Source organism: Hyla sarda, chromosome 6 (assembly GCF_029499605.1).
Source record: "Hyla sarda isolate aHylSar1 chromosome 6, aHylSar1.hap1, whole genome shotgun sequence".
Taxonomy (NCBI): Eukaryota; Metazoa; Chordata; class Amphibia; order Anura; family Hylidae; genus Hyla; species Hyla sarda.
In genome coordinates this window covers 85,536,479-85,561,637 of record NC_079194.1, presented here as the reverse complement: position 1 = coordinate 85,561,637, position 25,159 = coordinate 85,536,479, and the positions used below count along the sequence as shown (strand labels likewise).

The 25,159-nt window shown below is 40.7% G+C and overlaps 1 protein-coding gene across 17 annotated transcripts in view; it reads right to left on the bottom strand.

Moving 5' to 3' along the window:
* The window catches only part of CACNA1D (calcium voltage-gated channel subunit alpha1 D), a 453,220-nt gene that overhangs the window by 356,196 nt on the left and 71,865 nt on the right, over window positions 1-25,159 (bottom strand). The window contains exon 1 of one of the 17 annotated variants that reach the window (XM_056524372.1): window positions 15,224-15,239. The exons of the other annotated variants lie outside the window; for them this stretch is intronic. The gene's annotated coding sequence lies outside the window, so the exon portion shown is untranslated. Of the gene's footprint in view, window positions 1-15,223; window positions 15,240-25,159 lie in introns of those variants that run through there. 17 annotated transcript variants of the gene reach the window in all.

The following is a 25,159-nucleotide window of genomic DNA, read 5'->3' as shown; positions in this document are numbered from 1 at the left end:
TGTAACTGCCGATTAGAAGCTGTGCTCAGTCATTTAGTTTACATGGAAATCTGCAGCAGAAAATCCTGTATGCCATATTTTGGAACAAGGATGACAGGAGGGAGTCCACCTAACCCCATGAGCCACAGCGGATGATCATTCATTTTACTGTGGCAGTGCGATGACTCAATTTTAAAGGACTGAAATAATATTGCTGGAGACATAGTAAACGCCTGTCATAGGAGACTACACTGCTGAATCTTGCGCTTTATCGTTGGAGTACTCCTGCAGTCACAGCGATACCAATAATGCTATTAGGTTAGAGAATTTTTACTTTTGCAATCCCACATATTATTTCATAAGACTGTAAGGTAGAGTGGTATAAAAATACAACCTACATTCTGCTTTTCCTCCACCACCCCTCATATGGATCTAAACAAAGTCCAAAGTCCACAGTCAATTAGTCTATTCTTTACTACATATTTAGAGTTATAAATGTCCCTTCCTGAGAATCCTCCAAACCTTAGTCAAGCAGGCATTGTTTACTGGATCTATAGGTGACAGCCGCCTGCCTAAACTTCAGTGCACCTCAGCTATTGAGGATCCTTTAATATCTTTCATATTTGGTCGTAAAACAAAATTCCAACAAGTGCATGGATTTTGTCATAAACTATCAGGGGTTTAATATTGAGAAGTAATTTTCTGCATAGAGAGATAATCTAATCTAAATGTAAAGGCCTTGTATCAAAACTGAGTGGGCGAGGAGTTTTATATCCACTCAGCTTTGCGTTAGAAGAGCCAGGTTTTTTAGTTGCCATGATATAGCAACCACAGAAAAACTATCCATAGCAGTAATGTTACTCTTTTTGCCCTTTATCATTTTTTTATATCACCACTATGATGAAAAATGTACAAACAAAATCCAACAGCAAAATAAGACAATTTAAACAATAGGCATGAGAGTTCTGATCATAAGAGCTTACCATCTAATCAACATTGCTTGTATCACCCTGGTACTGCTTCTACCCTGGTACTACTTACTGTACCCCCTCACTGCTTGTTTAAACCTGGCCCTGCTTGTGGCACCTCAATATTGCTTGTTGTACACCGGCAGTGCTTGTTCTTGCTGGAAAGTCTATGGAGCCAAGATGGAAAACATGGTGAGCCAGGCAAAAGGTATTCAGAAGTGCACTTCTCCTGGCTCGTTCTAAACATCAATGGGGGTCTAAACACTCAGAACAAGACCCCTATCCCCCGCAGCTGTCGTTCTGTCAGCTTTGGGTACTAGCTTCTCCCCAAATCCTCTGACGCGTCATTACTGCAGAAATGTCAGCTCAACCAGTCACTGTGTCAGCTGCAGGGGATCGGGTGAGTATACTTTCTTTTTTATTTTGAAAAGACTTTTTGAGTATATCCCCAGTTTTGTTTCCTTCTCCCTCCAGAAAGGGACTATATAGGGATGTCCTTCATTGCCTTTACTTTTTAATACACAGTGGGGCAAAAAGTATTTAGTCAGCCACCAATTGTGCAATTTCTTCCACTTATTAAAAAGATGAGAGGCCTGTAATTTTCATCATAGGTATACCTCAACTATGATAGAAGTAATGAAAAGAAAAATCATAAAATCACATTGTCTGGTTTTTAAAGAATTTATTTGCAAATTATAGTGGAAAATAAGTATTTGGTCAATAACAAAAGTTCATCTCAATACTTTGTTATATACCCTTTGTTGGCAATGACAGAGGTCAAACGTTTTCTGTAAGTCTTCACAAGGTTTTCACACACTGTTGCTGGTATTTTGGCCCATTCCTCCATGCAGATCTCCTCTAGAGCAGTGATGTTTTGTGGCTGTCGCTGGGCAACACAGACTTTCAACTTCCTCCAAATGTTTTCTATGGGGTTGAGATCTGGAGACTTGCTAGGCCACTCCAGGACCTTGAAATGCTTCTTACAAAGCCACTCTTTCGTTGCCTGGGCAGTGTGTTTGGGATCATTGTCATGCTGAAAGACCCAGCCACGTTTCCTCTTCAATGCCCTTGCTGATGGAAGGAGGTTTTCACTCAATTCATTCTTTCCTTTACATGGATCAGTTGTCCTTGTCCCTTTGCAGAAAAACAGCCCCAAAGCATGATGTCCCCCCCCCCCCCTATGCTTCACAGTAGGTATGGTGTTCTTTGGATGCAACTCAGCATTCTTTCTCCTCCAAACACGACGAGTTGAGTTTTAACCAAAAAGTTCTACTTTGGTTTCATCTGACCATATGACATTCTCCCAATCCTCTTCTGGGGAAACGTCTGGCACTGCATGATTTAAGTTCCTGGTGGCATAGTGTGTTACTGATGGTAGCTTTTGTTACTTTGGTCCTAGCTCACTGCAGGTCATTTACTAGGTCCTCCTGTGTGGTTCTGGGATATTTTTTTATCAGTGGTCTTGCATGTCTTCCATTTTCTAATAATTGCTCCCACAGTTGATTTCTTCACACCAAGCTGCTTGCCTATTGCAGCTTCAGTCTTCCCAGCCTGGTGCAGGTCTACAATTTTGTTTCTGGTGTCCTTTGACAGCTCTTTGGTCTTGGTCATAGTGGATTTTGGAATGTGACTTTAAGGTTGTAGACAGGTGTCTTTTATACTGATAACAAGTTCAAACAGGTGCCATTAATACAGGTAACGAGTGGAGGACAGAGGAGACTCTTAGGCTAGGTTCAGACTACGGAATTTCAGCCTGCAATTTCGCTTTGAAATTGCAGGCAGAAATTCCGCTTGCTAAAATGTATAGTGTAGTGAATGGTTTTCCGTTCACAAATTCACACTTCAGAATTTGTGAAGCGGAATTTGTGAATGGAAAATCCGCTTGGAAATTTCCACGCGGAACACATTGCAGTCTATTGGAGACTGCAGTGTCCGCGCGGTCCAAGCGCCGACTCATTCAGTCAGCGGAAATTTACTGCCTGGAGATTCCGTAGTCTGAACCTAGCACCTAGTTACAGGTCTGTGAGAGCCAGAAATCTTGCTTGTTTGTAGGTGACCAAGTACTTATTTTCCACCATAATTTGCAAATAAATTCTTAAAAAATCAGACAATGGCCCTCATTTACTATTCTAAACCCGACCTCTTTTGTCGGGTTTTTTTGGCGCATCTTTGTCTGCGCCATGTCGCAGACATCGTGCGCCAGTCTGCGACACTATGCGACATTTTTTCCCGACGGACCCGATGTGGATTCTCCCAAACCCGAAAAAGGGGCGTTACCCGACATTTATGAGCTTTCCCACGTATTTATTAAGGTTTCCAACCCGAATTTGTTGAATTGTTGTGGATTTTTTCCCGACAGCTCAGAGGAGTTGGAAACCAAAACCAACAAAACCCACGTGCGACAAACAGGATGCGACATAATAATAAATACCAGGGGAAAAAAGCAGTCGGGTAAGAAAGCAACATAGACTTACAACCCGATTTTCTTAGTAAATGAGGGCCAATGTGATTTTATGGATTTTCTTTCTCATTATGTCTCTCATAGTTGAGGTATATATAATGAAAATGACAGGCCTCTCTCATCTTTTTAAGTGGGAGAACTTGCCCAATTTGTGGCTGACTAAATACTTTTTTGCCCCACTGTATGTATGTTTAAAAGCTTTTTCTTAAGACTGCCTGCTAGCCATTCCTTTCTGCACTACTAAGTCCTGAGGGTATTTGAGAACTGGAAGCTACAGTAAGCAACCAGGAAAGGCTAGGCCCAGTTCTGCCATCTATTGACCAGCTGGCATCCTATGAGCCTATTCTTAATCTGTACAGTGGTGCCTAAATATTGTTACTTCTTTGTTAGGATGCATTCATACTACGTTTGCAGCCTATGGCTGCCGGGTCCGCGCAGCTTCTCATTCACTTTATCTGACTCCGGTCTGCTCATTTTTGCCCAGTATCCAGTTTTGTGACCGGACATAAAACCGTGGTATACTACAGCTTTAGGTCCGGTCACAAAACCGGATACGGGGCAAAAATGAGCCAACCGGAGTCCGGCTAGGATACAAGAGCTCCCAGTTTTGAAATTTCTCACCTGGAGGCTGCAGACGTAGTGTGAATGCAGCCTTAAAGGGGTACTCCAAAGGATAGGAGATAAGATGTCAGATCGCCGGGGTCCCGCTCCGTCCTTCGTGATGTCACATTCCGCCCCCGTCAATACAAGTCTATGGGAGGGGGCGTGGCGGTCGTCACGCCCCCTGCCATAGACTTGCATTAAGGGGACGGGCCGTGATGTCATGAGGGGCGGAGCCATGACGTCACACTGCTCCGGCCCCTGTATCGCCCGTCATTACGCACAGAGCGAACTCGCTCTGCGCAGTAATGATAGCGGGGTGCCGCAGCGGCGATCTCCGGGGTCCCCAGCAGCGGGATGACGGTCATCTAACATCTTATCCCCTATCCTTTGGATAGGGGATAAGATGCCAGGGGCGGAGTACCCCTTTAAGAGTACAATGGTTATATCAGGAAATAGTTGGCTAAAATTAAGGAAAAAAGTAAGTACTGCTTTTTAAACTGTAATAAAAAAAACGCAAATACATAATCAAATGTATGATCTTATATGTGTGTAAAATGCAGACCATGTATGTATACAGCAGAATAAGTATGTACAATGCATCAGGTTGGGCCTGCCACTGAACACACAACTAGTTAATAATTGCTGTACCATTACAAGCAGTGAGATGTAGAACATATGTATAACAGGACGCCTCTTGGGCATAGCGAGGCCATATATTGATCTATACACACAGATATTTATAAAAATTAACCCATCTCCTGGGCTCTGAGCAGACCTCCCACTAGAGAGAAGACTGAAGACTGCGATCAGGGCTTACAAATGACCACCATTAAAAGTAAGAGCACCTGGGGGATGCACAGCCGCTGTTTGGTTACTGAGAGCATGCTGCACGCCGGCACAGCCATTAATCACATGAGTAGTACAGCAAACCAACACGGTATCCAGAAGATTACCACTAAACATTCATATTCATCACCGTAAATAAAGCAGTGCAGGTTATATATGTAAAGAGACAGATAGATGGATGGATAGAAAGGTTATCAAAAATAGTCAAGACACTTGGCAAAAATGAGTCTGGGAGGATATTTATTCACTTTGCAAGTGGGGACACCTAAGTTTTTTTGTCCCATTGGTCACATGTGCTGTATTTTGCTCTGTATTTTCCTACCCACTAAAGTCAATGGTTGGCAAAATCAGCTTCAGAAAATATGCAGCTAATTTCGGCATGTGGGACCCTACCCCAAAGCTAAATTCATCCGAAATGATGTGTAAATCGACAATAAATTCAACGTTGTGGATTTTGTTGTGGAAATGCTGCGAATCCGCATAACATCTGAACTCAAGGAAAATCAATACTAAATCTACATAAAATCTGTACAATATTATGCAGATTTCAGCTGTGTATTTTAATGCAGAAATTATTATTTCATGCTGAGGACAGAGATCCCAATCAACAGCAATTCCAGTATGGGTAAGTTCACATGGTAGTAAAATGTGTGGAATGTCCGCCCGAAAATCACGGGCAGATATTCCGCACATTTGAAAGTTCCGGAATCGGGATTTCTGCGGCAGAAACATCTTCCACAAAAATTCACTGTGTGAACAGTGCAGCAGAATCCCATTGAAGTCAAAGGGACTATGGTATGTGTGTGCGCGGAATATTCTGGTGGAATTACGCATGGGCATTCCACTGTGTGAACATACCCTAAATGTAAACATAGTATTAGGCATGTTAACCTCTTTGTGACCTCCATCCCCCCTCCCCCCCATATATGGTTTCAGGGTGGTCAAAAGGGGTTATAGTGGTAATCACATACCCTAAATGTTAAACATAGTATTTGTGACCCCCGAACCCCCCGAATATAGTTGTACATATTCATTCCCTCTACTTGATAAACTCTACATGATCATACAGGACAATTAAGGCTAGGTTTCCACACAGATTTGTTCTAGCATTTTTTGGGAATATTGCCACTGTAGTTTATGAGCCAAACTCAGAAGTGGATTCAGTAGGAAGAAGAAGTGTAAGTCCTTCCTTTATATTTCCTATTCGTTTTGAATACACTTGTGGCTTTAGCTAGGAAACTGCAGTAGCAATGTTCCCAAATAACGCCAAGAAAAAATTTGTGTGAAAACCTGGCCTTATTGAGACATTCTTGTCAGATCTAAGAATAGGGGGGGCCTTAGCCTACAGGACTGTAGAACATGTAGGTGTACTAGACTCTATTCATGGCTTTTCCAACAAATTGTGTGTAAAAATACCGTAGCATGATTCATTTGTCCTGAACTCTCCCTCTGTTCAATGACCTACAGCACCTATAATACAATTCTAATTTTAAAATATACAAACTACTCCGTAATAGAAGTGAAGTGCCCCTAATTACAATTACAGACAAACCTGCCTTGCCACTGGGCTTGTCATGTAACCACTTTTTGGGTAGGAACAAATTTAGTCTCTTACACTTCACCCATGTAGTAGTTGGATCAGGCCTAGTTCCTTTACACAACTGGTTCCCGCAAAAAACACCTTACCCCAAACACCTAATGACTATATGGAACTCACCCATTAGCACTCCAAAATCCAGAAAGAAGAGAACGTGCATAGAGACCTTACAGACTTTAAAAAGTTATGCCTTCAATGTTCATTTCCTCCTCCCACCATCTTGCCAATTCATAAATTATTTGTGAATAAATCTGTGGAATAAATCTTCTTTCCTATTATAGAAGGATTTAGGCAAATTTTTTTTTTTTTTTTTTGCAAAATTCCAATGACTAAATTGTATTCTGTTTACTTATAAGGCTATAATCGATAACAAAACCTAAAGAACATCTCTAGATGGTACAGAATTCCTACTAGATAAATGGTACCCATTAGTACTGGGCACCTGCTGGAGATGTGATGTGGACAGAGGCTCAATGGTTCAGATTTGGTGCAGTTGCTCACTCTGATCATCTGTAAGTTACCTTCACAAGGTCACAAAAAATGTTCTTCCACTGCACTGGAAATACCAAGAGTCGCTAACATTGGATGAGAGGTTTGTATAAGGATCTCTCTTACATAGGATGGAGGAATTTATAGCCACTATCCCACAAACCATAAAAGCTGGCAGTGCGTTGATGTACCTTACAGCTGGGTTCAGACTACGGAATTTCCACGCACAAATTACTAAGCAGAAATTTCATTTCAAACATGTAGAAATTACGACCAGAAATTCTAATCCAGCAGGGTCCCATTGCTGTCAATAGGATTCCGCTGAACAGCGCACAAAAAAATTATCTTATTTATTCTTTTGTCAGAATATCTTGCAGAATACATTGCGGTCTATGGGGCCCAGCAATGTCTGCATGGTTTTAGCAACCAATAATTAAGTCATGCTGGCCGCCCTCTGAATCCGTAATCTGAACATTGCCTTATAGGTTCAATTCATACTGAACCTCTACGGCCTGAACCTTATTGGGATTCTCTTCAGGCCAGAAAGTCTGTCCAATAAAACTGAGGAACTGGAGTTGATATGTCTGAGGAGAATTATGGCATAGTGAGTGTAACAGAGACTTGGTTGGACGATAGCTGTGACTGGGCGGTCAACATTCAGGGTTATAGTCTATTCAGGAAGGATCGGACAAAACAGAAAGGGGGAGGAGTTTGTCTTTATGTAAAGTCCAGTTTGAAGGCCGCACTGCGGGAGGATATACGGGAGGGAAACGATAATGTGGAGTCATTATGGGTAGAAATATATGGAGATAAAAATAAAAAAATTCTGATAGGGGTTTGTTATAAGTATTCATAATGGAAGAGGCAGAAGATGAATTACTGGGGGAAATAAACAAGGCAGCAAATCAGAATGAGGTGATAATAATGGGGGACTTTAACTATCCTGATATAAACTGGGAGACTGAGACCTGTGAATCTCATAAAGGAAACAGGTTTCTGACTATAACTAAAGACAATTATCTGTCCCAAATGGTGCAGGGCCCGACCAGAGGGGGCGCCCTACTAGACTTAATATTAACCAACAGACCTGACAGAGTAACTAATGTGCAGATAGAAGGAAACCTAGGAATTGGTGATTATAATATAATACATTATAACTTGTTCTTCAATAAGGGAATCTCTCGAGGGGCCACAAAAACAATTAACTTTAGGAAGGCAAAGTTTGATCAACTCAGAGAAGCCCTTAACAATATAAAATGGGATAATATCATCAAAAACAAGAATACTGACACTAAATGGGACACTTTTAAGAAATTTTTATATTCTGACTGTAAGAGGTATATACTTTATGGGAATAAAAGGGTCAGAAATAAAAGAAAACCAATATGGATGAATAAGGGGGTAATAAAATAACAAATATAAAGCATTTAAACTACTAAAACAGGACGGCAGTGAAGAAGCATTAAAAAGCTATAGAGAAAAATGTAAAAAAACAGATAAAAGCCGCAAAAATAGAGACAGAAAGACTCATTGCCAAAGAGAGTAAAACTAACCCCAAAATGTTCTTTAACTATATAAATAGCAAAAAGGTCAAAAATGAAAGTGTTGGCCCTTTAAAAAATGATGAGGAAGAAATTATAAACGAGGATCAGGAAAAAGCAAATATATGAAACAAATTCTTCTCCACTGTATTCACCGAGGAAAATGAAATGCCAGGTGAAATACAGAGAGATAAAGTAAACTCCCCAGTACAGGTCACCTGTTTAACCCAGGAAGAAGTACAGTGCCGCCTACAAAAAAATCAAAATAGACAAATCACCAGGTCTAGATGGCATTCACCCCGATGTGCTAAAGGAGTTAAGTAATTTAATAGACAGACCCCTATTTTTAATATTCAGGCACTCTATAGTGACAAAGACTGTTCCCCAGGGCTGGCGCATGGCAAATGTGGTGCCAATATTTAAAAAGGGGTCAAAAGGTGATCCTGGGAACTATAGACCTGTTAGTTTAACCTCCGTTGTATGTAAATAGTTTCCTAAGGGATTCTATTTTGGTATCTTCATAAAAATATGGGTTTATGAGGGATAGGTCCTGTCAAACTAACCTGATCAGCTTTTATGAGGAGGTGAGCTCCAGACTGGACCAGGGGGAATCGCTGGATGTCGTATATCTGGATTTTTACAAAGCATTTGATAGGGTGCCACATAAAAGATTGGTACATAAAATGAGAAGGATTGGGCTGGGGGAAAATGTGCGTAAGTGGGTATGTACCTGGCTCAGTGATAGGTAACAGAGGGTGGTTATTAATGGTACTTATTCTGATTGGGTGACTGTTACTAGTGGGGTACCACGGGGATCATCAGTCTTGGGTCCTGTTCTATTTAATATATTTATTAATGACCTTGTAGAGGGGTCGAATAGTAAAGTAGCAATCTTTGCAGATGATACTAAACTCTGTAAAGAAGTAAACACTATAGAGGACAGTGAACTTTTACAAATGGATTTGGATAGGATGGAGATTTGGGCTGGGAAGTGGCAGATGAGGTTCAACACTGATAAATGTAAGGTAATGTGGAATGTAAGGTAATGTGGAAGAAAAATCTGAATGGAATTATGTATTAAATCGGAGAACACTGGGGCGACTGACGTGGAAAAGGACTTGGGAGTCTTAGTTAACATTAAATTTAGCTGTAGCGACCAGTGTCGAGCAGCTGCTGCCAAGGCAAATAAAATTATGGGGGGGCATCAATAGGGGCATAGATGCCCACGACAAGGAAATAATTCTACCGCTGTACAAATCACTAGTCAGACCACACATAGAATACTGTGTACAGTACTTGGCACCAGTGTACAAGAAAGATATAGTGGAGCTGGAGAGGGTTCAAAGACGGGAAACCAGGGTAATACGGGGAATGGGAGGACTATAGTACCCAGAAAGATTATCAGAATTGGGGTTATTTAATTTAGAAAAAAGAAGGTTTAGGGGAGACCTAATAACTATGTATAAATATATCAGGGGACCGTACAGTGATCTCTCCCATGATCTATTTATACCCAGGACTGTATCTATAACAAGGGGGCATCCTCTACGATCAGAGGAAAGAAGGTTTCTACACCAGCACAGACAGGGGTTCTTTACTGTAAGAGCAGTGAGACTGTGGAATTCTCTGCCAAAGGAGGTGGTCATGGTGAACTCTGTAAAAGAGTTCAAAAGGGGTCTGGATGCATTTTTGGAGAATAAAAACATTGCTGGTTATATATACTAGATTTATAGGGACAGAACATTGATCCAGGGATTTATTCTATTCTGACTGCCATATTTGGAGTCGGGAAGAAATTTTGGAGTCGAGAAGGAACTGTCAGCTAATGAAAATAGGGCTTTTATAATAAATATAGGTGATAAAGGCATAAAAATTATATGTACATGGTCAGGATTAGGTACTGAGTAAAATAATTATTTTTTTGTAGGATCTGACAGGTATGCTTTAACCCCTTAAGGACCCAGCCAATTTTCACTGCAGGACATGGCCATTTTTTTGCATATCTGACCACTCTCACTTTAAACATTAATAACTCTTGGATGCTTTTACCTTTCATTCTGATTCCGAGATTGTTTTTTCGTGACATATTCTACTTTATGTTAGTGGTAAAATTTGTTCGATACTTGCATCATTTCTTAGTGAAAAATTCCAAAATTTGATGAAAAAATTGAAAATTTAGCATTTTTTTTTATCTTTGAAGCTCTCTGCTTATAAGGAAAATGAATATCCCAAATAAATTATATATTGATTCCCATATACAATATGTCTACTTTATGTTTCCATCATAAAGTTGACATGTTTTTACTTTTGGAAGACATCAGGGGGCTTCAAAGTATAGCAGCAATTTTCCAATTTTTCACAAAATTTTCAAAATCTTAATTTTTCAGGGATTAGTTCTGTTTTGAAGTGGATTTGAAGGGCCTTCTTATAAGAAATATCCCACAAATGACCCCATTATAAAAACTGCACCCCTCAAAGTATTCAAAATGACATTCAAAAGGTTTGTTAACCCTTTAGGTGTTTCACAGGAATAGCAGCAAATTGAAGGAGAAAATACAAAATCTTTATTTTTTACACTGGCATGTTCTTTTAGACCCAGTTATTGAATTTTTACAAGGGGTAAAAGGAGAGAATTCTTTCTAAAATGTGTAACCGAATTTCTCTCGAGTAAGGAAATACCTCATATGTGTATGTCAAGTGTTCAGCGGGCGCAGTAGAGGGCTCAGAAGGGAAGGAGCGACAGTGGGATTTTGGAGAGTGAGTTTTTCTGAAATGGTTTTTGGGGGGCATATCACATTTCGGAAGCCCCTATGGTGCCAGAACAGCAAAAAAAAAAAAAAAAAAAACATGGCATACTATTTTGGAAACTACACCCCTCAAGGCACATAACAAGGGAGCCTTAACACCCCACAGGTGTTGACGACTTTTCGTTAAAGTTGGACGTGAAAATGATTTTTTTTTCACTAAAATGCTAGTTTTCCCTCAAATTTTAAATTTTTACAAGGGATAATAGGACAAAATGACCCCCAAAATTTGTAACCCCATCTCTTCTGAATATGGAAATACCCCATGTTAGGACGTAAAATGCTTTGCGGGCAAACTACAATGCTCAGAAGAGAAGGAGTCACTATGGTTCCAGGACAGCAAAAAAAAACACATGGCATACTATTTTGGAAACTACACCCATCAAGGCACGTAACAAGGGGTCCAGTGAGCCTTAACACCCCACAGGTGTTTGACGACTTTTCGTGAAAGTTGGATGTGTAAATGATTTTTTTTTTTTCCCAAAAATGCTAGTTTTCCCTCTGATTTAAAATTTTTACAAGGGGTAATAGGACAAAATGCCCCCTAAAATGTGAAACCCCATCTCTTCTGACTATGGAAATACCCCATGTGTGGATGTCAAGTGCTCTGCTGGCGCACTACAATGCTCAGAAGAGAAGGCGCGCCATTGAGCTTTTGGGAAAAAAATTGTTTGGAATGGAAGTCAGGGGCCATGTGCGTTTACAAAGCCCCCCGTTGTGCCAGAACAGTGGACCCTCCCCCACATGTGACCCTATTTTGGAAACTACACCCCTCAGAATTTAATAAGGGAAGCAGTGAGTATTTACACCCCATTGGCGTTTGACAGATCTTTGGAACAGTGGGCTGTGCAAAAGAAAAATTACATTTTTCATTTTCACGGACCACTGTTACAAAAATCTGCCAGACACCTGTGGGGCGTAAATGCTCACTGTACCCCTTATTACATTACGTGAGGGGTGTAGTTTCCAAAATGGGGTCACATATCGGTATTTATTTTTTTGCGTTTATGTCAGAACCGCTGTAAAATCGGCCACCCCTGTGCAAATCACCAATTTAGGCCTCAAATTTGCATGGTGCGCTCCCACTCCTGAGCCTTGTTGTGCGCCCGCAGAGCATTTTACGCCCACATCTGGGGTATTTCCACATCTGGGGTGGACATAGGGGTATTCTACGCCAGTGATTCCCGAACAGGGTGCCTCCAGCTGTTGCTAAATTCCCAGCATGGAGCAGGAGCAGTGGACGACACGCCCCTCCATGTATCCCATAGAGATACATGGAGGGGGCGTGTTGGCCGCGGCTTCCTGCGGGGGTCGGAATGGCCACTTCTGGCAGACTGCCGGGGCCACGTTCAGGTGATCGCAGGGGTCCCAGCGGTTGGACCCCCGCGATCTATAACTTATCGCCTATCCTTTGGATAGGGGATAAGTTATTTTTCACTGCACTACTCCTTTAAGCTACAGTGGGGCAAAAAAGTATTTAGTCAGCCACCAATTGTGCAAGTTCTCCAACTTGAAACTTGTAATTTTCATCATAGGTATACCTCAACTATGTGAGACATAATGAGGAAAAAAATCCATAAAATTACATTGGCCAGAAGGTTTACCAAATGTAATGTCAGACAATAGTTAAAATAGATAATCAGTAGAAGTGAAGATGGGACTAAATATTAAATAAACCTGCATTTATTATGTATATGAAGAGGTATTGAAGTAGTGCCTTTTTGTGCAACATTACTACATCTAAGTCTGAACCTGGGTCAACGACACACACAGTAGGACATTTTGGGTTAAACAATGACTTGTACCAAGCAGCTAGCTGCCCTGCGGCATTAGATATGCCAAGCACTACAGCACCGTGCCAATAATATAACTTTCTTCATAGATAAGTACGAATTTTTGTAAACACGTAATTATTCTGTCAACGTCCCCCCCAAAAAGCTTTCAAAGTAATTGTCACTCCGCGCTCCAAGGCAGAAACGTGAAGTACTTACAAGTGACGGCAGAGCGGGATTTCTTTATATTTTAAGCTTAACAAAAAGAATTGTGGTCAGAAGCAGTAGCCTTGTTTCTGCAGGAATATGACCGCACAAAACAGATGATTATTGTGCAAAAATCAATACGGTGCATAAATCTCTAAGCATGAGATCTGTTTCCTGTGTACGGTGAGGCACAGAAGGACAGGGGATTATATACAGGGAATTGGGATTAATCTCTTAAAGGTACAAGACTGGCCGCAAATTTAGGATATGCTCATTACCTATTGTGGGAAAGCTCATTACCTATTGCGGGGTACGTGACCGCTGGGAGGCAACCTAGGAAAGGTGGTGAGCTCCTGAAGTAATACAGGAGATACTGAAAATTTGATACAAGAGACTGACCCCACTAGGTCACATATTATAATTAAGGGGTTATCTAGGACTAGAATAACAGAGTTCATTTTTTTCCTTAAAGGGGTTCTCCACCATAAGGTGATTTTAGTACGTACCTGGCAGACAGTAATGGACATGCTCAGGAAGGATCTGTGCTTGTCTTGGGGCTAAATGGCCATGTTGTGAGATTACCATAACACTCTGGCTAGCTGATTGTAAACTGGTGTTTTCTGTTTGACTTTTCTTTTTTTTACTACAAATCCCACAATTCCATCTTCCTCCCTCCCACAAATCAGCCACCCCACCCATTGAAACATAAATGAGCTGCATCCATTCAAATCAGTGTGGTTTTCAATCAGGGTGCCTACAGCTTTTGCAGATTGATCTGTCTCCCACCAAGCGATCGCTCCACCTATTGAAGCAGACAGGCTCCCTGTCATCAGCTGACTAGTGAGGTCAGGTCTCGGCCGCATTGCAAGCTGGGAAAAATCCGAGACAACAGTCATTTTGTATGCTGGTAAAAATAAATATTGGAGTGAAAAAATGACAGAAGAATTGTAAGAAAACCGTCACACACAGGTACACACACTATATTATGAATTACACTAACTATACAGCCCCTGTAGAATAGTCAAATAAAAATAATTCCTGGAATACCCCTTTAATAGTTCACACACTATTATCAGCAGCAGGTTTCACACTGCGGGAAACCTGCTGCAAGTTACACTACCATTGATTGAATGGGTCCACAGACAATCCGCAATAGTGTCGGATTTGCGGACTGTCCACGGACCCATTTAAATCAATGGTAGCGTAACTCACAGCGGGTTTCCCGCAGCGGGAAACTCGCTGCTAGCTACTAGCATGTGAACGCACCCTTAGGCTAGAATTCCACTGAGGTCTATCATGCAAAAATGTCGATAAAAACGCCCATTTTCATTTTCTGTGAAAAAACGCAGCGGCCAGATGTTAGCTGCAAGTCAATAGTGAACTGCAAAATGCCAGATCCACCTGGCATTTTTCATTTTTCATTTTTATCCTTTGGGCGTTTTTCAGCTCTTTTGGGCTCAGAGGCTGGTTTTCAAAAACATCCTCAAATTCAGAGTATGGTGTTTTTTTTCCGGGAAAATCCTCCCATAGAAGTCTATGAGAGTGAAAAAATTCCAAGAAAAACGCCATGTGGGTTTTCACTTTGGCGTTTTTGCCGGCGGTTTTTATCTTTAGCGATCCAAAAAAAGTGATTGAGATACCTTTTTTTTTTTTTGTTAAATTTCGTAGGGTACCATTAAATTTTTATTTATTTTTTAAGATACCGTGGTGATGGAAAAAAATGTATTTACCGAAATTTTTATTTTTTTAGTACAACATTTTTATTAGTTTTTAAACAGGGATAAATTTATGTGGACGGGCAGAGAACTAAAAAACCTAGCCAGCAATATAAAACATGTAGAAAGGGGCCATTTAATTACAAAAATAATATATTTTTTATAATTAATTTTGCAAAAATTTTTATTAGTAATGTCTTAAGGACTTTCAGTTTTTGCACTTTCGTTTTTTCCTCCTTACCTTTTAAAAATGATAACCCTTTCAATTTTCCACCTAAAAATCCATATTATGGCTTATTTTTTGCATCACCAAATCTACTTTGCAGTGGCATTAGTCATTTTTACCCAAAAATTCACGGCGAAACGGGAAAAAAAATCATTGTGTGACAAAATCGAAGAAAAAGCGCCATTTTGTAACTTTTGGGGGCTTCCCTTTCTACGCAGTGCATATTTCTGTAAAAATGACACCTTATCATTATTTTGTAGGTCCATACGGTTAAAATGGTACCCTACTTATATAGGTTGGATATTGTCGTACTTCAGAAAAAAATCATAACTACATGCAGGAGAATTTATACGTTTAAAAATGTCCTCTTTTGACCCCTATAACTTTTTTAATTTTCCACATACAGGGCGGTATGAGGGCTCATTTTTTGCGCCGTGATCTGAAGTTTGTATCAGTACCATTTTTGTTTTGATTAGACTTTTTGATCACTTTTTATTCAGTTTTTAATGGTATAAAAAGTGACCAAAAATAAGTTTTTTGGGACTGTAATTTTTTTTTACGTGTACGCCATTGACTGTGCGGTGTAATTGATTTATTTTTATAGTTCGGACATTTAGGCACGCAGCGATACCACATATGTTTATTTTTATTTACACTGATTTATTTTTTTTATGGGAAAAGGGGGGTGATTAAATGACCTTTATTAACACTTTTTTAAAACTTTTTTTTGCAGTGTTATAGCTCCCATAGGGACCTATAACACTGCACACACTGATCTCTCATGCTGATCACTGGTGTGTATTAACACGCCTGTGATCAGTGTTATCGGCGCTTGACTGCTCCTGCCTGGATCTCAGGCACGGAGCAGTCATTCGTCGATCGGCAAGGGCCCTCCCGGTGTCCTGTAAGCTGTTCGGGATGCTGCGATTCCACCGCAGCGGTTCCGAACAGCCTGACTGAGAAGCCGGGTTACTTTCACTTCAGACGCGGCGGTCAGCTTTGATCGCCGCGTCTGAAGGGTTAATACAGGGCATCACCGCGATTGGTGATGTCCTGTATTAGCCGCGGGTCCCGGCCCTTAATAGCCGCCGGGACCGACCCGATATGACGCGTGGACACGTACGTTACGTTAAGGGGTTAATTATGTGTTTAATAAAATGTGTTATTTAGCTTTTTTAACTTTTATTTTTTTAGACAGACCAAAGACTGTCTGGGCATGCTGGGAGCTGTAGTTTTGCAATAATTGGAGGCTCTCTGTTTAGGGAGACAGTGCAATATGGGCTTTCCCCCAGTGGAGAGCGCCAAAAATGTCCTAACCCATTTTTTGTGTTTCTTTTTTCTACTCGTTTGAGATCAGAGTATGCAGAGGATTACGGCGGATTCGTAGGACTACTGCAGATGAACTGGATTTTTTTTTTCTATTAATAAAATGGCTAACAAAGTGTGTGGGGGAGTGTTTTTTAAAATAAAATAAATTTTCCAACATGTTTTTTTTTTTTCAATTGAATTTTCAGGCTTAGTAGTGGAAGCCGTCTTATTGACAGAATCCATTACTAAGCCGGGGCTCAGCATTAGCCCTAAAAACAGCTAGCGCTAACCCCTAATTATTACCCTGGTACACACCGCCCGGTACCAACAGGCCCATAGCATCAAAAAATTGTGCTTCTGGGCCTAGGCGGTAACAGTCTGGTGTTATTTAGCCTTGGGAGGGCCAGTAACAATGGTCCTTGCCCACCCTGGTAACGTCAGGCTGTTGCTGTTTAGTGGGTTTCTGGCTGAGAATAAAAATACGGGGAACCAAATGCGTCATAAATAAATTAAGAAAAAACGCGTAGAGTTCCCTGTATTTTTATTCTCAGCCAGATACCAACCAAGCAGCAACAGCCTGACGTTACCAAGGTGGGAAAGGACCATTGTTACTGGCCCTCCCTAGCCTAAATAATGCCAGCCTGTTACCGCCTAGGCCCAGGAGAGCCATATTTGAAGCTCCGGGCCTGTTGATACCGGCTCTTCCAGGCACCCCTGTGGCTGTGGGTACTGGGGTAATAATTGGGGGTTAGAGGTAGCTGTTTTTGGGGCTAACACTAAGCCCCGGCTTAGTAATGGATTCCGTCTATTAGACAGCTTCCACTACTAAGCCTGAAAATTCAATAAAAAAAAATACATGACACATTGGAAATGTATTTTATAGAACACTCCCCCACAGCCCTCGTTAACCATTTTATTAAAAGAAAAAAAAATCCAGTTCATCCGCAGTAGTCCTCCAAATGCGCCGTAATCCTTTGCATACACGGATCTGAAACGAGAAGAAAAAAAAAAACACAAAAAATTGGTTAGTACATTTTTTGTGCTCTCCGCTGGGGGGAGTGCCCATAATGTAATGTCTTCCCAAACAGGGAGCCTCCAATTGTTGCAAAACTACAACTCCCTGCATGCCCAGACAGCCTTTGGCTGTCTGGGCATGCTGGGAGTTGTAGTTTAGCGATAGCTGGAGTCTACCTGTCTGGGAAGACACTGCCAGGAGGGTCTGTTCACATTATACAAAACGTACAATGTGAACAGAGCCTCACACCGTTACAAGCCTGGCTCCTGCCTGATGTCATCACTAAGGACGGAGTTACACAGACCCGGCGGGGACAGGGAGCGAGGGAGGTAAGCGGACCTCGTCTTCTGTATACACTATATACAGCTATCTATAGATAGTTGTATATACTGTATACCACCCAAAGGGGCTATAGGAGCAGGGAGTCAGCCTGGTTATCAGTCAACTCCAGCCGTGTTGATTAGCAGACAGATTTAATTCATATGTATCGATACAGGTGGATGTTCTCTTACATGCAGAAAAAACAGCTCCGTAGAAGAAAATTATACCCCAAAATAGATTATAGCCCTTTTATATGGCAACACCGAGTGTGAGCTGATTGGCTAAGGAACACTGGTGGCTCATGGTGCATAACTTTATTACCAAACACAGGGTTCCTTTTACACTTTCTTTCTTAGTAGCAAAAGCTTGTTATCCAACAAAAGCCTCATTATTTTATCAGGGTCAGTTGGATGGTTTCAAACATCACTGGGAGCTGGCCAGAACTAAGATAATGGTTAACTGAAATTAGAAAAACCCGGCCGACACCGTCTAAAGTTAGACAATATATATGTATATATATATATATATATATATATATATATATATATATATACACACACACACACACACACATATAAGAATACAGAGAACAAAGATATCAAAATATAATTTTACCAACATATACTTGGATACACTATGCACCCCTGTACACTATATTGCCAGGGAGGTGAGTAGTGATGCTGTACATCATTCCTCACCTCCTTAAACTCTGTGGACCGGGCGCTCAGCATCCGACCCACTGAGTGGTACCCTGAAGGCAGTGAAAAAACTGCCACAGGGTACAAATTTGGCTGTATCCACACACCAGGAAAAACGCCAGAAAAAAATGCCAGAAAAACTACATGTGTGTCTGCAGCCTAAGGCCATGTTCACATGGCAGAATGTCTGCACGAAATTCAGCAAAAAAAATTCCACACGGACATTACACTGCAGCAGAGTTCTATTTGTTTCAATGGCATTCTGCTGCATTGTGCATTTTCACAGAAATCATAATTTCTGCATATGCAGAAAGAACAGTCATGTCCGAGTAGGTGCTTGGACCACTAGAAAATGCACCATCACATAGAGGGCAATGCATTTCCAAGTGGTCCGCCAGATTATTCAAATGTGTTGAATGTTAGCCCTGTTTTAATATCCTGCCTAACTTTAGTGTAGTATATTCTATATACATCTATACAGTGTGTGCAGTGGCGTAACCGCAGCACAAAAAGAGGCCCTAATTCTTACTGTTCTCCCTGTGCACTTTTACGTAGCTCAGTGTTTTTCTACCAGGTTGCCTCCAGGGGGGGGGGGGGGGGGGCGTATCGCTATATCGCAAAAAGCAAAAATTTGATTGCTTTTGCGATATATCGTGCAGCCCTATTATCCACCATGCTGCATTGACACCTTTCATCAATTTTTCTCTTCCGTCACGCCCAGGGAGATTAGCTACAGTGCCATGGGTTGCAAACTTCTTGATCGCTGGAGATGGACTTGTAACCTTGAGATTGTTGATATTTTTCCACAATTTTGGTTCTCAAGTCCTCAGACAGTTCTCTTCTTCTCTGTCTGTTGTCCATGCTTAGTGTGGCACACACAGACACACAATGTAAAGACTAAGTGAACTTCTCTCCTTTTATCTGCTTTCAGGTGGGATTTTTATATTGCCCACACCTGTTACTTGCCTCAGGTGAGTTTAAAGGAGCATCACATGCTTGAAACAATCTTATTTTTCCACAATTTTGAAAGTGTGACAATAATTTTGTCCAGACCATTTTTGGAGTTTGGTGTGATATTATGTCCAATTTTTTTCCTCCCTTTTTTGGTTTAGTTCCATTATACACAAAGGAAATAAACATGTGTATACCAAAACATGTGTTACTGCAATCCTCTTCTGTGGGAAATACTTCATTTTGTAGAAAAATTTCAGGGTGCCATCATTTACGGCCATGACTGTATATTGTAGACAGTGATGTTACAGTACAGGAACAATGCACAAGATGATGTCACAGAACAGATTTAGGCCCAGATTTATCAAACTGTGTGAGAGAAAAAGTGGAGAGATTTTACCATAGCAACCAATCACAGCTCAGCTTTCACTTTACCAGAGCTCCTTAGCTGAGCTGTGATTGGTTGCTATGGTAAAATCTCTCCACTTTTTCTCCCACACAGTGTACAAAGTGAGGTCACAGTTTAGGGAGAATATACAAAGTAATGTTGAAATAATGAGATAATATACACAGTGATGTCACAGAACAGGGATAGTGTACAAAGTGACATCACAGTACAGGAAAAAAAGCACAAAGTCATGTTACAATAATGAGATAATATATACAGTGATGTCACAGTACAGAGACCATCATAGCACAGAAATAATACATAAAAACGTCACTATGCTTACTGTGACATCACAGCATAGGAAATAAACACAATGATGTCACAACATAGGAATAAAGCACTGAGAATAAAGACCTTGGTAGTTATGCCAGTGGTCACATGCTGGTTGATGCATAAGATCAATGAGCTATGTCAGGTTGTACGTGGTGTGAAAAAATGGCGTCCTTTCCTGGTAAATAAGCCTATGACTAAGATTCACGACATAAGCATAAAAATAAAGGTATCTGGGGAGGTTTGATAAATATGATGTTCGGCCATGAGCGATTGCATTCATAACAGCCTTTACAACTTTTTTAAATGGTGACATTGACCTCTTACAGTAAGTAACCCATAAAATAATGGTTATATCGTGTGCCTGAAACGATCATTAGGAACAAGTAATAGACGCATTTTAACATTTTTATTATCGTATTATCATTACAGGCAATTGGCAATGCTGTGGGCATTGGATGATAAATCACAGTGGGGTACTATGTGCATATATGGAGGATTTTTTCTATGATTTACAGACACAGTCGCTGAGTTATAAAGATATAAAATCCGAATTGTCTTCTACCTACTGTGTAACGTGACAATGAACATTCATTGGCGGGTAAATATACACAGTCATTGGCACTGCCACCATCAATCTTCTTGTTTATAGGGCATGGAGTTAGGCTGCATTCACACCACGTTTTTGCAATACAGTTCACGTCTCAGGTTTTTGATGAAAAACGGGTTCCTCAAAACCTGCCCAAACTGTATCAAAACATGTGTACAAATTTTAACCCGTATACGGTTAAAAACCATATACAACCTGAAAAATGATGTCCGGTTGCATCCGTTTTTAAGAAAAAAAAAACGTATAAGTTTTTAACTTTTCATTCCATTATGAATAAAGTTTCACTTGTTTGATTGAAATTCCAAGAAAAAAACTGTGCAAAGTCAAAAACTGTATGGTGAAAACCGGATGGAACCATACGCACATGAAGTTCTCTATGGTTCCCATTGACACCCATGTTAAAAAAAAACATATACGGTTTCAATACGGTTTTTCATCACTAAAATGAAGGCTACGGTTTTGGGTACGGGAAAAAAACTGACAATACCGTACAAGACACAAAATGGATACAACCGGATGCATCGGTTGGCATACGGTTTTCAATGGAGAGTCAATGCATACGGTTTTCAAAACGGTTCCGTATGATTTTCAAATTAAAAACGTACACGGGAACTGTATTGCAAAAACATGGTGTGAATTTTTCTAGAATATGAAGTATTTCTCACAGAAAAGGATTGCAGTAACACATGTTTTGCTATACACATGTTTATTCCCTTTGTGTGTATTGGAACTAAACCAAAAAAGGGAGGAAGAAACGCAAATTGGACATAATGTCACCAAACTCCAAAAATGGGCTGGACAAAATTATTGGCACCCTTAACTTAATATTTGGTTGCACACCCTTTGGAAAAAATTACTAAAATCAGTCGCTTCCTATAACCATCAATAAGCTTCTTACACCTCTCAGCCGGAATGTTGGACAACTCTTCCTTTGCAAACTGCTCCAGGTCTCTCTTATTGGAAGGCGCCTTTTCCCAACAACAATTTTAAGATCTCTCCACAGGTGTTCAATGGGATTTAGATCTGGACTCATTGCTGGCCAATTCAGAACTCTCCAGCTCTTTGTTGCCATCCATTTCTGGGTGCTTTTTGATGTTTGTTTGGGGTCATTGTCCTGCTGAAGAACCAAGGTCTTGGACGCAAACCCAGCTTTCTGACACTGGGCTGTACAGTGCGACCCAAAATCCGTTGGTAATCCTCAGATTTCATGATGCCTTGCACACATTCAAGGCACCCAGTGCCAGAGGCAGCAAAACAACCCCAAAACATCATTGAACCTCCACCATATTTCACTGTAGGTACTGTGTTCTTTTCTTTGTAGGCCTCATTCCGTTTTCGCTAAACAGTAGAATGATGTGCTTTACCAAAAAGCTCTATCTTGGTCTCATCTGTCCACAAGACATTTTCCCAGAAGGATTTTGGCTTATTCAAGTTCATTTTGGCAAAATGTAGTCTTGCTTTTTTATGTCTGTGTCAGCAGTGGGGTCCTCCTGGGTCTCCTGTCATAGCGTTTCATTTAATTTAAATGTCGACGGATAGTTCGCGCTGACACTGATGCTCCCTGAGCCTGCAGGACAGCTTGAATATCTTTGGAACTTGTTTGGGGCTGCTTATCCACCATTAGGACTATTCAGCATTGACAGATTTCATCAATTTTGTCTCTTCCGTTCACACCCAGGGAGATTAGCTACAGTGCCATGGGTTGCAAACTTCTTGATAATGTTGCGCACTGTGGACAAAGGCAAATCTAGATCTCTGGAGATGGACTTGTAACCTTGAGATTGTGGATATTTTTCCACAATTTTGGTTCTCAAGTCCTCAGACAGTTCTCTTCCCCTCTTTCTGTTGTCCATGCCTAGTGTGGCACACACAGACACACAATGCAAAGACTAAGTGAACTTCTCTCCTTTTAATCTGCTTTCAGGAGTGATTTTTATATTGCCCACACCTGTTACTTGCCACAGGTGAGTTTAAAGGAGCATCACATGCTTGAAACAATCTTATTTTTCCACAATTTTGAAAGGGTGCTAATAGTTTTGTCCAGCCCATTTTTGGAGTTTGGTGGGACATTATGTCCAATTTGCTTTTGTTTCTCCCTTTTTTGGTTTAGTTCCAATACACACAAAGGGAATAAACATGTGTATAGCAAAACATGTGTCACTGCCATAATTTTTTGTGAGAAATACTTCATTTTCTAGAAAAATTTCAGGGGTGCCAACATTTACGGCCATGACTGTATATACAAATAAATAAATATATAAATAAATATATAAATATCTTGGATTCTCTATTGTTTCTATTAAATCTATTAAGTATGTCGACATCCTAGCCTGTTTTGTATGACCTCTAAAGCAGAAAACGTATATAGGTATAATGATATTATGTGTGCACCTCCCCCACCGCATGGAGGTAATAGGTTGTCTATCTCTTAATCCTTCCATACAAACAAAAGCCCAAGCCGCCCCCGCACCATGATAACGTATATGACATTATGACAAGAGACTTGGACATTACAGAATGGATCCGTCACCCACCAGTGAACGCTGAAACGTCGCTATGGTCGTAATATACCATGATAATGCTAATAGGACATGGAAAAATAAGAGGGAATATTACAGTGAGCCCTATAGAGCACAATATAGGGACGCAGAGCCTGCATATAGGCACCGTGTGATGACAGGAATACTTGCCGCCATAATCCACTCTGCATAATCCATTAACCCTTCCATATAATCAGGGAGATGCTTGATGAACAAAAAGAACAGAGATTTGTGTATAGCGGCGGGGATAGAGCTTCATAACCAGGAGCGGCTGCAATTATCATGATGAGCCGGGCAGATAATCTACAGACAATGCAGCATGACGGGCCGGCACACACCGGGGCTAAGTCCTATCTAGATAAAGACAATGGATGGATCAGGGAAGAATCTGTGTTGTAATGCAGTGGTCTCCAAACTGTGGACCTCCAGAGGTTGCAAAACTACAACTCCCAGCATGCCCGGACAGCCAACGGCTGTCCGGGTATGCTGGGAGTTGTAGTTTTGCAACCTCTGGAGGTCCACAGATTAGAGATCACCGATGTAATGTATTCCGGATTTGCTTATCAATCTGCTCCTGGCGTTTAACTTTTTGAGAAAGAAAATTTTACAACATTAAAGAGGTTCCCTGCTGTAGAAAATTAATCTTCATACTCCCTATTAGGTAATCCGGAGTTAATAAAGGGGTTAAGGATTCTAATCTCTCAAACAGAATATACAGTGATAACAAAGAACGTACTGTATCTCGCACTGGAGGACCTGTCCAGCATTGATTTGAATGGACATCATGTAATGCTTCATTTCTCCTGCGGAGGTGCTGCAGGGAAATGAAATACTTGCCATCCCTACTTCTAAGCGCTCGTTCACACTGTAGTTGTGCTCCAGTAAACGGAGCTCTGTCGGAACAAAACAAAAAAAAACAATAGTGCATGTCCGACTTTTTTTTCTTTTCTATGCTCGTTTCCGGTAAAGTATCAGATCCCCGACTGACCCTTTTTTTTTTTTAAGTCAATGGGATCCATCAGGGCCCGATGGTGTCAGTTGTGCTCCTACTCCTTCTGGAGCACAATGACAGTGTAAACTTAGCCTAACAAGCTAGGATTTTAAGGGTCATTTTAAGGGTCTATTCACATGTACAGTATCACGTGCATATTTGATGCTGCGGATTAGAAGCTGCGGATTTTATGCTGCAGAGTTCAATGTAAACGAAATGACTGAAGGCAGCTTCAAATCTACAGCTTCAAACCCTGCACGCTATATTTAAGGGGTTATCCAGGATTAGAAAAACAGAGCATCTTTCTTCCCAAAACAGCACCACACCTGTTCTCAGATTGTGTGTGGTATTACAACTTGTCCCGATTCACTACAGTGGTATTGAGCTGCAATACCTCACACAACCAGAGGTTTTTCTAATCCTGTATAACCCCTTTAAAGTGGTACTCCGGTGGAAAACATTTTTTCTTAATCAACTGGTGCCAGAAAGTTAAACAGATTTGTCAATTACTTCTACTAAAAAGTTTTTATCTTTCCAGTACTTATTAGCGGCTGCATATTACAGAGAAAGTTATTTTGTTTTTGGATTTCTTTTTTTTTTCTGTCCACAGTACTCTCTGCTGACACCTCTGTCTGTATCTGGAACTGTCCAGAGCAGCATATGTTTACTATGGGGATTTGCTACTGTTCTGAACAGTTCCTGATACGGACAGAGATGTCAGCAGAGAGCACTGTGGACAGAAAAAAAAAGAAATCCAAAAACAAAAGAACTTTCTCTGTAATATACAGCCACTAATAAG